Source organism: Lichenostomus cassidix, chromosome 23, assembly GCF_008360975.1.
Source record: "Lichenostomus cassidix isolate B80296 chromosome 23, HeHo_3.0, whole genome shotgun sequence".
Taxonomy (NCBI): domain Eukaryota; kingdom Metazoa; phylum Chordata; class Aves; order Passeriformes; family Meliphagidae; genus Lichenostomus; species Lichenostomus cassidix.
The window spans coordinates 4,139,649-4,153,847 of record NC_139503.1 but is presented as its reverse complement, the minus strand read 5'-3'; the positions used below and the strand labels follow the sequence as shown (position 1 = coordinate 4,153,847).

Here is a 14,199-nt window from a genome sequence, read left to right as displayed (position 1 = left end):
AGCGGGCACCGGTCTGTGGAGCCCAGAGCACTTCCCTGCCAGCCCTTCCCCGCCATATCTCCTTCCTCCTCCTCCTCCTGCACAATGGACTCCGGGCAGAGCTGGGGATTCCAGCTCGGCCACGGCAGACCGGCAAAGCCGCCCCAGCAAAGGGGACACTGGGTGCTAGCTGCCCTGTGCCGTGTGTCCCTATCCTGCTAGCCCCATTCCTCGCCTCCTGCAGAATCTGCTTCGGGCTGAGCCTCAGCCTCTCGGCTTCCAGTTCCCCATGACACACACAGCCCCACGGAGCGCTCGCACACGAGCCGTGCACACTCATCCTGTGCACACAAATGCACTGGGCACGCACAGATACACTGGGGTCGGTCAGTGCACACACACACCGTGCACACAGTTACACTGCACACACACAGTGCAAATACAGATACGCTGCGCACACACACAGTGTGTACACACACATACACACATGACGCACATGAAACACACACGGTGCTCACAGTGCACACACGCACGGACTGCACTGTGTAAACACGCAGCGCTCACACGCACAGAGCTCGCAGCAGTCACACCACACACCCCCGACACAAACCACACGCGCAGGGTGCTTGTGCAGACCACGCGTGCACACTCCGACAGCCCACGCACACGCACCCTCTGCACGCACAGCACACTGACCGCGCACGCCGCGCACACGCACCTTGCGCAGACGAACACCCGCACTCACACTCGGTGCACAGCCACACACGCGCACATACACGTGCCCACCCGCACACAGCCCGCGGGCGCGCACCGGCCCGCCGTTTGCGGACGCGGACACACGGACACGGACACGGACACACGGACACGGACACGGACACACGGACACGGACCCGCCGCGCAAAGGCCGCACGCGCTCCCCCGCGCCGCGCACACGCTCCCGCGCGCACTTACCCGGCCGCCCCCGCGCGCGGCGCCCGCCGGCCTCACGCCGGGCCCCGCAGAGCCCCCGCTGCGGTGCGGCACCCCGGGGCCGTGCCGTGCCGCGCCGTGCCGTGCCGCGCCGTGCCGTGCCCAGCCAGCCGCTCTCGCTCCGTTCCTCCCGCCGCTCCGCGCCCGCGGCTCTGCCCCCCCGCCCTGCCCCGCCTCCCCCCCACAACACTGTAGTAAGTTCTCATTGGCCGAGCCCGAGGGGCGGGGCGCCAGCGCCGCCTCGCTATTGGCTGCGGGGAACCCGCGGCCGGCGGGGCGGGCGGGGGAACGGGAGCGCGCGCCCCCTCATGGCTCCCCCCAGCCGTTCCCTCACGTTTCCCTCCCGCGGGCAGCCCGGAGGGACCGCCCGCTGCCGCCTCCCTGTGCCCGCCACAAAAACACCCCGCGAGCCAGGGGCTGCAATGACGGATTACAGCCTCTTCCCGCCCCTCCCGCTAAGGTGATGGTGGCGGGGGGGGGGAGCGCTAATTTGGCGCCGCACGGCCCCGGTAGGAACGGGGCAGGAGGGTCTTGCCCGCCGGTACCGCGGGCTGCAGCGCCGCTCCCCCTCCCTCCGTGACCTAGATTTTAAATACCGGCCGCTGCCTCCCAGAGAAAGTCGTGGCCCAGCTCTGAAGGGAGAGCCAGGGTGAAGAAGCAAGGAGGAATGTATGAAGAAGGCGGGGGGAGGCATTCGGGTTTTCTTTATGCTGTTATCATATTCTTTATTTTTTTTTAGCATAAGGCCATTCCTAATTGGACAGGCACTGCCTCGGTCTGCGGATGACAAGCCAAAAAAGCGACAATTGAGGTGGCGAGCGCTTGGTTAACAAGAAACCCTCCCAGGAGCCCAGCACAGCCCCAGCGAGGAGCCTGCCCTTCCTCCTCTGCAATCCCACACCTACTGCATGGACTGAATTTGCCTCACCTACAGCCAAATTAAAGTCGGTTATTTTTGTCAAGCAGAGCTGTCCAGCTCTCCCTGCTACGTACATCAGAGCAAAACGCTGCCCAGTGCCTCTTGAGCACTCCCAGAGGCTCCAGCAAGGCTGCTGCCAGCCTGCCCAGCTCACGAACCAAATCCCCCTCAAATATATGCACAATCCCAAAATACGCCTGGCACCAAGGCATCTCCGTTTGTCTCCCAAAGAGAATTAAGCTCTCAGGCACATTATTCTGCGTGGATTAAGAGCAACCGCCCTGCCTCTTCATCAGCAGATAATACCCGAGGCTAATGCACACCCTGGCTGCGATGGCTCCATCACCGTGCTGAGCCCTCACTGGTACCGACCTAGTAAGGGCCACTCACACACTGAGGGCATGTGTGCTATATGGGAGCTAAAAATACCCAATTTTTTAGAAAAATTAACATGCTTCTCACAGCTATTTACCCCTTTTCCTTTATGCATCTATGACACGCAGCTCTGCCAAGTAGAATGGGGCAGCTCCCCTTTGTCTCAGTGTTGAGACCACGTGCAAAGAACTGCTTAATGAGAGGGAGGACAGATATTTTTACCTTAAATCTGAACTACCTGGTGGTTTCCTTGGACTCAGATGAGCACGTTTGATTAAAAAAAACACAGGCTGGGAAAGGTCTGGTGGCTTTAAGTCACTGCTCCTACATTAGAGACAGGTAGTTCCCTTGAAACATGCCCTGAAGCTCTGACTTCACTCCCCAGTGCAATAAATTAACTCATATTAATGGCCCAGGCAGTGCATGAAGGAGCATCAGACATTAAGTGCTGACCCACCACAACTGCTGCCTTTGCTACTGCTCACCCACGGGTGGGCTGAAAACACTGCCAGAACAGAAACACGAGTCCAAAGGGCTTTGAGGAGAAAACCATGGAGCAAAGAAACCACAATTTTTGGTCAGCAACAATTTCTAGCAACTAAATAAAACAAGCAAGCAACGCACACTGCTTCATTGCACACCACACACAGTGGTCGACTGCAGATTACACGGAGGAGAGACCAGGGCAACAAAAACTTCGCATCAAAGCGGTGATTTAACACCACACAGCGCATCATCCACCACGCTCGGATCACCAGATGATCCCCAACTCCATCTGCCAGCAGCTGAGAGCAGAGAGCAGCAGCTCCTGCATTTTGTATTCCCAGGTGAAGCATTTATCCACAGGGAGCACTAGTGCAAGCTGCCGACGTGCTGTGCGCAAGGGCAAAGGATGCTGTCACCTCTTCAGACCCCAAACAAATGGCTGAGAGCTTGGATGGCTTCAAAGCTAAAGGAAGAGAAACTAAAAAGTTTAGTTATCAGATAGGAAAAGAGGCACTTGGTCTATGCCATGAGAGCCTGAAAAATGTTCTTCGGGGGCAAGGGGTTTTGGTCTACCCCAAAGCACATTTTTACAGGGAGCAGAAAATATGGGGAAAAAAGAAAAAAAAGAAACCCAAAACCACCACTCTTGTGCACAGGGAAATATGCCTATCACCACCACACTTCTGGAAGTCACTGGCTTAGCTTCTAACATTTTCCTTCCTACACAGCCCCAAACTGACCTCTGAAATCCCATAGGAAGTAATGGAAATTTCTTAAATTCTTCACTATAGGAACAGTCTGCCCTGTGCCAAGCCCGGATTGCAACTATTTAAAGAACTCTCCCAGTTACAGCTGGTTTAAGTCGCTTTATGGGAGTCATTTAGAGACTGAGAATTATTTTAATAAGTCAGGATTTCTTGGTATTCAGCTGCTGGATATAGGAATAAGGACAGGAATTATATTCATTTTAGGCACGTGTTTGGGGTTGCTAAGGCAGAGGTTGTTCCTTGCAAGGTGAAAGGCCAGTGTGAGTGCTCAGATCATGATGGATTCAGTCAGTGCAAACCAACTGGGTCATGGAGAACGATGCCAAACCCTGCCCTCCGCCTGGGTAATGTGCAGGCACTTGCAAGCAGCTCAGCAGGACACACTGCAGCATCCTAAGAGCATCCAGAAAGCAGATTAAATGCAGCTCAAGGAAGTTCTTCACAGAACAGATCTTTGTAAGGTGATCCGGCACCCTGTCAGCGCCACAGGATACACTCCCGGTTTGATTTGTTGTAAAACAGGGCTCCCAGTTTACACCAGTGCTGGGGAACGCTGCCCAGAGCGTTACTGGCACAACAATAAAAGGCACAGAGCTCTCCTCTTTGCCCTGAGGAGCTTCTCCAGTGAGGAATTCCCAATCTAAACAAAGCAATTGTGCATCGCACTGATGCTGTGCTCCCTCCCCCAAAGCAAGCAGGATTTATGGTGAAGAGAAATACTCAGGATTACACCAAGTTCTAGGAAAACAAAGAAATTAAGCTGGTCGGATGAATCCTTTATCTATCCTGCTCTAAGTGAGCTGTATTATGCACACATATGTGAACATACAACAGGCACACTCCGTTTCTGTGCCACGCTCAGCACTTTGCAAACAAGGGAGACTCCATTGCAGCAGCAGCCGTTTCACAAGAGCAAACAAGGTGGGAGGAGAGCAGGTGGCTCAGTTTTGCCAGCTCCTGGCCCTCTGCCCTTGGCTCCTCTTCCAGCTTTGCTGTCACCGTCAGCAGCGTTGATTTGGCTGTGAGCAGAAGACAAGAGTGAGGAGGGAAGGAAACCTCCCCTTGACTTCTCAAGCATTGTATTCCTGTAAAATGGTGATCTAGAATAAAGATATGGCAGGTGAATTATTCACCTGGGAGGAAGGGATGCTTCAACTAACGCTGCATTTTTGCCTTGCCCACCCCTCTCTCCAGCACAGAATTCCCTGCTGAAAAAGCCTCCAACAGGCTGAACTGCAAACTCAAGGAATTTCCATTAAGGTCTAGAACACTCTGCACTGCTGTGCTACAACTCGTGTGTGCACAGTGAAGGCAACCCAGAACATCTACACTCACCTGGCTCTGTATCAAGTATTTAACCAAAGATTAAATATGGTCAAGCCCATCTTAACACTCTCCAAGACCAGCAATTGATTCATTGCTGAGATAGTTATTAGAGGGCCAAGGAGCACCCTCCATAGCTAAAGAGACTGACTGATTTAGGTATTGCAATCAGACTTGGCATCATGGCAGTTCACCTCCAGTTTTGCTAAATCCAAACTGCTTCTCCCATCCTTTTCTGTGTGGTTTCCTACAGCAGAGTTTTCCTTTATTGGCCATAATTTGTAGCCTTTGAAGGCTGTTGTTGCAAAACTAAAACCGTGTGTTCTTTCCCGTGGGCAGAAAAATCCAATTTTTGAGCCATTAGATCTTTTTGGTACTGGGCTGGCTCATATTCCCCATTTCCCCATTTCCCTTTTGGGCAGATGGGGAAAGCAGAGGGGGTGGCTAGGAACTATGTCTGTACACCCAGGAATACCCATCCCACCTGCAATCTGGTTAATTGATGCAAAAAGCTCCCATCATGGGTTTCATTGATTTGTATGAAGCTGATGTTCATTTGAGTCAGTGTCTTGCAGTACAACAGACAAGCTTCAAGGAGAAAGAGGAATAAAACAGAAGAGGAGCTTCAGCTCTCTCCAGGCTGTGTGCCAGAGCAGGGAAGAACAGCTCCCTGGAAAGTCAGCTTTGTTCCAGGGCTTAGAGTCAGCGTGTAAAGCCCATTTCTGCCAAGATGCACCATTAATGATTAGAGGAGGTCAGCTGCAGCCTGCAGGATCAAGTGTTCATACAGTGAATGTTTCTACACTGACAGAGAAATACTTTTCCTCTCAAGCATGGGTAGGAAGTATTAAACACATGAGTGGCTGCACTTAAAGGATCTAAAAAGAGCTTAACAAATCCTGGAGAATAGATTACAGGTGATGCTGTCAATACAGGTAGTGCAGGCTCAGAAAAAGGCAGAGTCTGTGTGGCATGAGCCTGAGCTCCGGAAACAACCCAAGAAACTGACTGAACCATGGAAAGAACCATCACAGGAGCCTCAGACTGTCCCACAGCACACTCATCTCCATCACCTCGAGAGCTCACCCTCCTTCCAAGCATTTACCAGGATGTAATTCCCTGGCAGTCTCAGTAAAAGATGACACAACTAAAACCAGAGGAGTAGGGAGTGCTCACAGACAGTAGCTGACCCCCTACCCCTCTTTAAGGAATTCCAGGAGATGCTGCTGGAAACCCTATGTTTGGGCAGCAGGAAGAAGCTCAAGCCCTTGCGTCATTCTCCTAAAACCAAGCAGGAGCAGCCAGCCTGGCCAGAGAGGCAGCTGTCCCTTCAGCAGGAGACAAGCTCAGCTATGCAGCCTTTTTTTGAAATGCACCCAAAAATAACAGTGAGTGCCACCTAGAGACCAGCACTTCAGCAGGGAGGCAGCCAAGCTGCACTACAAACAAAGGATGTCAGAGGCTGATTTACTCCTTGCATGGATGAGGAGTCAAACTGCAGCCAAGAGAGGCTCTAGCTTATTTAAATAACACCAGGTTAGTGTGTTTTGAACTCCAGCTTCTCCCCAGAAAGGCACCAATTCAGTGAAGGAGATTTGACTCCATACTGTTATATTCTTGTTGGGCAAAGACCATCCCTTGGCTTCAAAATGCTCAGAGCTCTTTGGTTTGGGGAAGGACAGCTTCAAGATCAGGGTTTATTTAGGCTTAGTGTGTACCTAGCAGTAAGTTTGAGGCACATACTTGAGAGCACTCGGGTCTGCACTAGCACATCACATGCAATCCAAAGGCCAGGCAGCAAATTCACACAAGCCATGAGCCCAGCACTAGTCAGCAGACAGCAGTTGGTGACTGAGGGCTAAACCTGCAAATCAGTGAGGGACAGCTGGCAAAACCTAACTATTATTTAGTTAAAACTTCACCTACGGAGAAAAAATACACCTTCTAACTATTATTTCTTCCACAAATAAGAGCTGAAGCTCTGCACCACCTTGTTCAGCACTGCCTCCCATGCCTGACACATCCTTGGACCTCGCAGGGTTTGTCTTGAGCTACTAAATGGGATCAGACTCGTCACTCTGAGTCCTGCAAATGGATGTTCCCAGAACCTAACAGAGCACAGCCGAAGTCTGCCCAGAGGCATTTCTGCAGGTGCACAGTGATTAATTGGTGTGCATTTCCATATCACAAATTAAAAAATAAAAGACCTCAGCTTGCTTGAAATGCAGTATATTAACCTCTGAAAGTGGCAGTCATGGATACCAGCTTCAAAAAGATTTATATCAGTAAGACAAAATCCCAGAGGATAGCATCCCAGTGCTGCCAGTTTTTCTGAAGCTCAAAATAAGGCATTTTGAGGCTTTTTTGAGGTAGTAACTTTCCATGCTTATTTTATTAAGAAAACCCAAAGTGGTTCATATTTATAGACAGAATCCAAGCAATGGAGGAGGGCAAGGGGGATAAGAAGTTGCCAGGGAAAGCTGTGGGTATGGATGGAGAGACAGGGAGCATACTGCCATTGTCACAGTTAATTGCCAATGGTCTGAAAAGGTTTGTTACTGAAATAAATAACAACTCTGTTAGTTCTGGGCGTTCTGCAGGCCCACTGAGGCTGCACAGTAACACTGCACACAGTAAATCTTTGGAGCAGGAGATGCAGCAGCATCTTGGAGACACCAATCTCACCCTCCACTCACTGCAGGCTGCATCAGAAAAGCTAATAATCATTAAGCTGCCATCTTTTATTTCTAATTATTTGTCTCCACAGCAGGGTTTCTCCAACCATCAAGCGAAAGGGAAGCAAGTCTCAAAGGAGTAACTGTTTTGAAGTGGGCTCGCAGCTGCCACGGCATGAATGGCTCTCCAAGAACAGTAGCAACTGCTCTGCACGGCCCACGGAGCTGGGAGGGAAAGCATCTCTGTTTAGGCTGGTTTTCAATGTCGGTTTTTAGGTCAACTAAAACAGCTTTTCTTATGCAACAGAAAGCTCACTTGCTTTGGAGTTTTTGCTTTCATTTAATTAGATGGTAATTCAGCGGGCAGCGCTGCTATTCTGAACGCCACAATGAGGACTGTTTTCACTGCTTTACAAAGCAACAAAGTGAAAACACTGAGCTAAACCGACCCCAGAACTTGACACCGCATCGGAGCCTGATGGTCTCCTCTGAGGGGGTGGGACGAGTGAAAGAGATACCCTGCTGCCGCATTTCCATAGAATCACGGAATCATTTAGGTTGGAAAAGCCCTCCAAGATCAAAGAGTCTAACCATTAACCCAGCACTCTCAAGCCCACCACTAACCCATGCCCCTAAGTGCCACATCAACACAGATTTTAAACCCTTCCAGGTACAGGGACTCCTCCACTGCCCTGGGCAGCCTGTGCCAGTGCTTGATGATCCTTTCCATGAAGAAGTTTTTCCCTAATATTCAACTTAAACCTCCCCTGGTAGAGCTTGAGGCCATTTCCTCTCATCCTGTCCCTTGTTCCCTGACCGACCCCCTGCCCCCTCCTGTCAGGAGTTGTGCAGAGCCACAAGGTTCTCCTGAGCCTCCTTTGCTCCAGGCTGAACTCCTTTCCCAGCTCCCCCAGCTGCTCCTGGTGCTCCAGCCCCTTCCCCAGCTCTGCTCCCTTCCCTGGACACTTTCCAGCCCCACAATGTCTTGTGAGGGACCCAAAATTGACCCCAGGATTCAAGGTTTGGCCTCACCAGTGGCCAGTACAGGGGGACTGCCCTGGTCCTGCTGGCCACACTGCTGCTGGCACAGGCCATGTGTCATTTGCCTTCTTGCCCACCTGGGCTCATGTTCAGCCAGTCGACCAACAGGAGAGGTTAAAGAAGAAAATCTCACAAAAGGTGCTGGAAACCTCATTTGTTCTTCCTCTTTGGGCTATGTATAAACAAGAGCTGAGGGGAGACCCAAGTTCGCAAGACAACAAGCTGTTCAGGGGCTCTGCAAAGCAATACCCTTCTCCAGGTCACCCATGATTTCTGGGATAGAAAAAGACAGAGATCAAACACAGACCATGAATGGATACCCTGCACTTACCACCACAGACACAGCTCTGAACGATTTTTCAGCCATGACCTCACCTTGGATTTCTTGACAGGCTCTAAATAATGGCAACATATGTGAATCCCAGCTTGAAGGTCAAGAGCAAAACCCTCAACAGAGGCTCCTCTTGCATTTTCAGCATTTTTCTTCACGGTTTCTGCCCTCCAGCTACTCCCAGCTTCCCTCCACGGAAGCTGCTGGTATGTTACTTTCAGGACAGATGCCCAACACTTACCAGGTCAGGAGAGGAGATTCTCTTACTATGTTACTAAAACTCCTATGCATTTTATGTTTACCTACGAGATAAGCCAGGCTTTAAGATGAAGAGGCACTCTGAGCCTGCTGTTTTCTCTGCTGGGTCAGGGTCAGGGCTGTCCCTGAGCCAGTGAAACTGGCTCACCCCCACACCCCCCTTTATCTTTGCCATCCCTAACAAGGCACCACTTGGCTTTCTTGTTTGCTGACCAAGATTGACACTAAGTATTCAGCAAGCAGCAAATTTCATCCCATACCAGAATCAAAACCTCCAAAGCCTGTAACAAGTAGGACCACCAAAATGCAGTTCCCTCTGTGCCATACACAACAGAAAATAGGCAAAAGTAACACGGAGAGAGCAAACCAGGGATTTTCCAGGTTATCAGCCTTTCCCAAGGGAGAAGTTCACGCAGAGATAGGCAGATGGGTGACTGTCCTGAGGGTCTCCAGCACTGAGCAGGAAGACCCTCTGGCCAAAGATCTGCTCCAGGCTACCCTGGCACAGCTGCAGCTGCTGTGCTGCTACAGCTCTGCCTCTCACTAACCCATTCCAACCATCCTGCGAGTGAGCACTTGCATCTTGCTCCACATCTGAGCTCGCAGCAGCTTCCAGCTACACGTGGAGGAGTTTTATTCTGCATTCAAATGACTGCTGGGTGTTTGGTGGGGCTGGAGCTCAGCACCTCTGATCAAGGCAGCTTTTCTAGTTAATTAACGATGCTGCTTTTAGAGATTTGGTAGCAAAGAGCAGCTCGTTCAGAACAGGAGGCAGCTGCTCATCTTCCAAATATAGTGCTCACTTCTGAGTAAGAGCAACAGGTTTATGCTTGGATTTAATTCATCTCTCCTGCCCCGCCATGAGGCATTGTATAATGATGTTGAGTTTAAGAATAAAGCAATCTGTTCCCAGCACCTTCCTCTGCTTTCCCTTCAAGTCTTTCATCAGTGACTGGCAGCACATGGAATGCTCAGGCATGGAGAAGAGCTGTTCTAAATGTGCTCAGCCCTTTCCCTTACTGGGAGAGAAGATGTTACTGAGAAAGAGGAGTGGTGGATAGGAAAGGGGAAAGCTTAACCAGAGGATAAGTTTTTCCAGGGGTTTTTTTTGCCTTTTTTTTTTTTAATTTAAAAAGAGAAAAAAAGTAAATTTAAAACTAACGGAAGTCTCCAGAGATCAGAACCTCAATGCAAAGGCACCACTGCATCCAGAGAAACAGCTTCACCAAGCAGATCCCTTCCTTCCCTCCATCCTGAGCACACACACCTTATCCTCAGAGGCTTCAATATACAAACACCACCTCACACCCAAGTTCAGGGCAGGCACCAAACCTCTGCAGGGAAACCATCAGAACCCACCCCACCAGGGCAATTTTTTCCCCATGCAAAGCAGGCTCTCTGTGAACACAAACTGAAAATAACAGTGCCTGATGCTCTTCTCCAAGCTTGACAAGCATTTCCCTTCCTCTCCTGCCAGAAGGGCCTCAGGCTCCTCTCCATGTCCTGCAAAGCCCCAAACATCCACAGTTTGCAAAGGGCAAAGTGATCCAGCGCCATCAGAGAGCCACTTGCACAACCACAGCACTGCCTTGTCACCAACAGATGTCAGGAGACATCCTGGGAAGAACAGGGAGCATTGCTTTCCACTCCCAAAGCCATTTTCCCTTCCATTTGCTCGCTTAGTGGCACTTAGTGTGTTTTTATCCTCGGGTCAGCACTCCACAGCCCAGGCTGGTAGGAAAAACTACTACTGGGGGTTTCTTCATATTATAAAACAGCAATTTCCAGGCCAAGTAAGCGCTTTTCAATAGCCAAAACTTTCACACACACGGACAACAAATCATGCTGCTTGACAACAACCAATGCTTCAGAGTTTAAGACAGAATAAACAGGTCAGTTCATTATTTAAATAGGTCAGATCATTAAGCCCAAACAACTTCGTTTCACCCATTTCCTCCCACTGATCTAACAAAGCAGGTACTTACCCAGAGATGAGAGAGCCGGGCCAACCACACAGGCAAGGCACCAAAATCCATCGTGGGGCAGCAGATAGAAGAGAAAGGAGAAGAGACACTGGTTAATAAGCAGTTCCAGCTAAACACGAAAAACCCATGCACCCACCAGGAAAACCCCTCGAGCCACAAAGCCAAGTGTTCACACTTGCACCCACACGAGCAAGGCAACAGAGCAAACTTCAGCGCCTGACTCTTCCCAGAACTGAAGGTGGAACCGGATGTTCACGTTCAGCCACTTCTTAGAAAAGTAAACACCAAGTGGGGAAGGGAAAAAAGTCCCCAAAACATCAGCCCGGCATTACCTAACGCTGATAACACAGCGAGCAGTGACGCAGCCAGCCCATGCCAGCCTCCACTGAGTACAGCGTCCCGTGAGTGAGTACAGCCTTCTGTGAGTACAGGCTCCACTGAGTACAGGCTCCCGTTCAGACCCCAAGGCACGGCCAGGCAGTGCCGAGCTCCGGGCAGAACCGGGCTGGAGGAGCAGCGAGCTCCGTGCAGGTCCTGTGCTCTTCTGCGCCCGTCCAGCTCCTCTGGACTTACATAACTTCTCGTGCAAACTTCTGGAGGGCTGGACACAGCCCAGCGCCGCCGGCCCCGGCTCCACAGGGCTCCAACTGAGCCATCTAGTGGTGTTCAAAAACTCCACAAAACACCCAGAGCCTTAATTTAATTAACACTCTGCCAGAGGCCTCTAAACCCTAATCCTCTCAACAAAAGGGTCATTAACTAAATGAAGAGATTCAAGAGAGCAACTGTGCTCCCGGCCGCGGCAAGGCTGTCTGCGTGCTCCGGTGGGCACACGCCAGGACCAGACATCCAGGCAGATCCTCTGCCCATGGAGGGACCAGGGACCTGCCTCACACAAGCACCTGTGCCATCACTTGTGGCTCAAATCTGGTGTAATGCCGGACTCAACAGTCACCCTGCTACACCAGAGAATCACAGAATCATGGAGTGGTTTGTGCTGGAAGGGACGTTAAAGCTCATCTCATTCCAACCCGCTGCCGTGGGCAGGGACACCTTCCACTAGATCAGGTGGAGAGATGGGCACAAGCCCATACCCATCCTTTGGGATGCACCATGATGCCAACAGTTCCAGTGCCATCATCTGCATCAAGGCTGGAAACCCAAACTGCTGCACCAGGAGATGAGCTGGAGCACCATTTGGTTTTTAAGTGTTATTTTGCAGCCTGGGTGCAGGTGGAGAGCAGCTCTCCTTTCAAGAGGCAGCCTCAGTCCCTCAGCTGAAGGCTGGGAAAATATCTCCATCTTGCCTAGCCCTGCCACCATGATCAGCAGAAAGGCTCTTCTCACCAAGGAGCTAAGGTGTACCTTGGCAGAAGAATTCACAGCACACAGGGTGTAGTCAGGGAAAAGCCTTCAGTCAAAGGTTCCCAGCCCACTTGCCTCACCCTAATGTGACAGGGATGGAGATCTTGCCCTTTGCAGGTGGCTCTCTTGGAAAGGGCAATTTCTGCCCTTTTCTGCTTCTGATCCAGGGCAGTTTCCAGCTTCAGAGCCACACAGAAGGTCCAGAGCAGCTGTGAGGAGCACATCCATGAGACAGCTCATTAGTGTGGTGAACTGGAGCAGGGCAGGTAATTACAGGGCAGGGATTGTTCCCTCTGGGTTCGGATGGCAGCAGCAGCCTCAGCAGGGCTGTGCTGCCCCACGGGACAGCTATTCCTCAAAAGCACTCACAGCCAATGTCACCTCTCCCTGTGGTGAGTGGGATCCTGGCTGGGACTCTGGAATGGTCTGCAGAGCCTCAGGCTCCAAATGTGAGAACGTAAAATGAGGAAGAATTCAGGTGTTGCTTGCAGAAAAAGCTTCTCTGCCAGCAGCAGCCTGCCCAGGTCTGAGATGCTACTGCAGCTCACATATAGACACTGGTCCCCTGATTTTGGTGCTGTGTGTGAGCACCCCAGCCTCCAAAGCAGCTTCTGAGGCTCAAATCGAGCAGCTCACCAGGACAGACAGCAGTGACTGCTGGTGGGGCAGAGTCACACCCCAGAGGCTGCCATGCCACAACCTGGGCAGGGTTTTTGGGATGGCCACGCGATGCTTTAGGGTGCAATCTCTCCTCAGCCTTCCCTGGGACCTCAGCCTGCTAGGGTGTCAGCTGGTCACAGAGCCTCCATGTTTGGGACTGGATGCTGGACAGGATTCACAGAGGTTTCCATTTTCAGCCTTTGCCCCTGTCTCTTTCCTGCATCTCCTCAGGATGTGCCTCCAGGATAGAGCTGACAAGTCGATGCCTCCTTGCCCAAAGTTGCAGAACAACTGGTCCCAGACCTAATGAGGCTGTTCTGCTCTGACCCAGGGCAGTTTTCAGCATACACAGAATAAGCAGTCCTCTCCATGTTCACCTCCTGGGAAAATCCCAAGGGCTCCCATCTCCCCAGCCCAGGAAAGAACACAGATGGTCACATAGATTAAAACATACAGAGAATTAACCACCCCATGCAAATGAGCTTCTTCATCCAGCCCAGCACTGCCAGGTGGCTCAAGGTCCAGTACTTGGATATGATCATCATGGTTTGCTGAGCTCCACTAACAGCCTCATATTGACCAGGACAGGGGCCTGTCAATTGAGCAGGATGAAGATAGTTTGTAGGGAAGGCAAGATGCAAACTGCCAGAGGCAGGCTGCTGCCCAAACCACATTCACCTCCTGCTACAGCAGAAGAAAAAGGAGCAGCGTCAGAAACAAGCCTAGTCAGCAGCACAGAGCAATTCTGCACTCAGATATCTTGTGTGTACCCACTGCAAGGCAGCTCAGCTGGAGCAAGCAGTGCTGCAACCACAATGTGAGCCATCTGTGACTCTGGACACTGCTCACACTGCACCAGGCACCCACAGGATGGCAGAAGAAAACCCACACTGGCTCCTGCTGCCTTTCCTAGAAGGCTGAAGTCTTGGCACCCTGCTGATGCATGGGATCTGTCAGCACAGCACACTGGGATGGGGCCACATAACCTTCCCAAGAAAGGCAGGGTTTCTCCAGGCTACTTCCCAGGGAGGAGCTGCACCTCACACCTACCAGCAACAGGTTTAAG

At 51.4% G+C, this 14,199-nt stretch overlaps 1 protein-coding gene across 18 annotated transcripts in view; it reads right to left on the bottom strand.

The window, feature by feature from the left end:
• Nucleotides 1-11,264, bottom strand: part of EPB41 (erythrocyte membrane protein band 4.1) — an 84,478-nt gene extending 73,214 nt beyond the window's left edge. For 6 of the 18 annotated variants that reach the window (XM_085081058.1, XM_085081039.1, XM_085081041.1 and 3 more), the window contains exon 1: nt 931-1,093. The gene's annotated coding sequence lies outside the window, so the exon portion shown is untranslated. Of the gene's footprint in view, nt 1-930; nt 1,094-11,108 lie in introns of those variants that run through there. The other 12 variants (XM_085081043.1, XM_085081044.1, XM_085081045.1 and 9 more) reach the window with 7 other exon arrangements.
• Nucleotides 11,265-14,199: the final 2,935 nt, after the last annotated feature.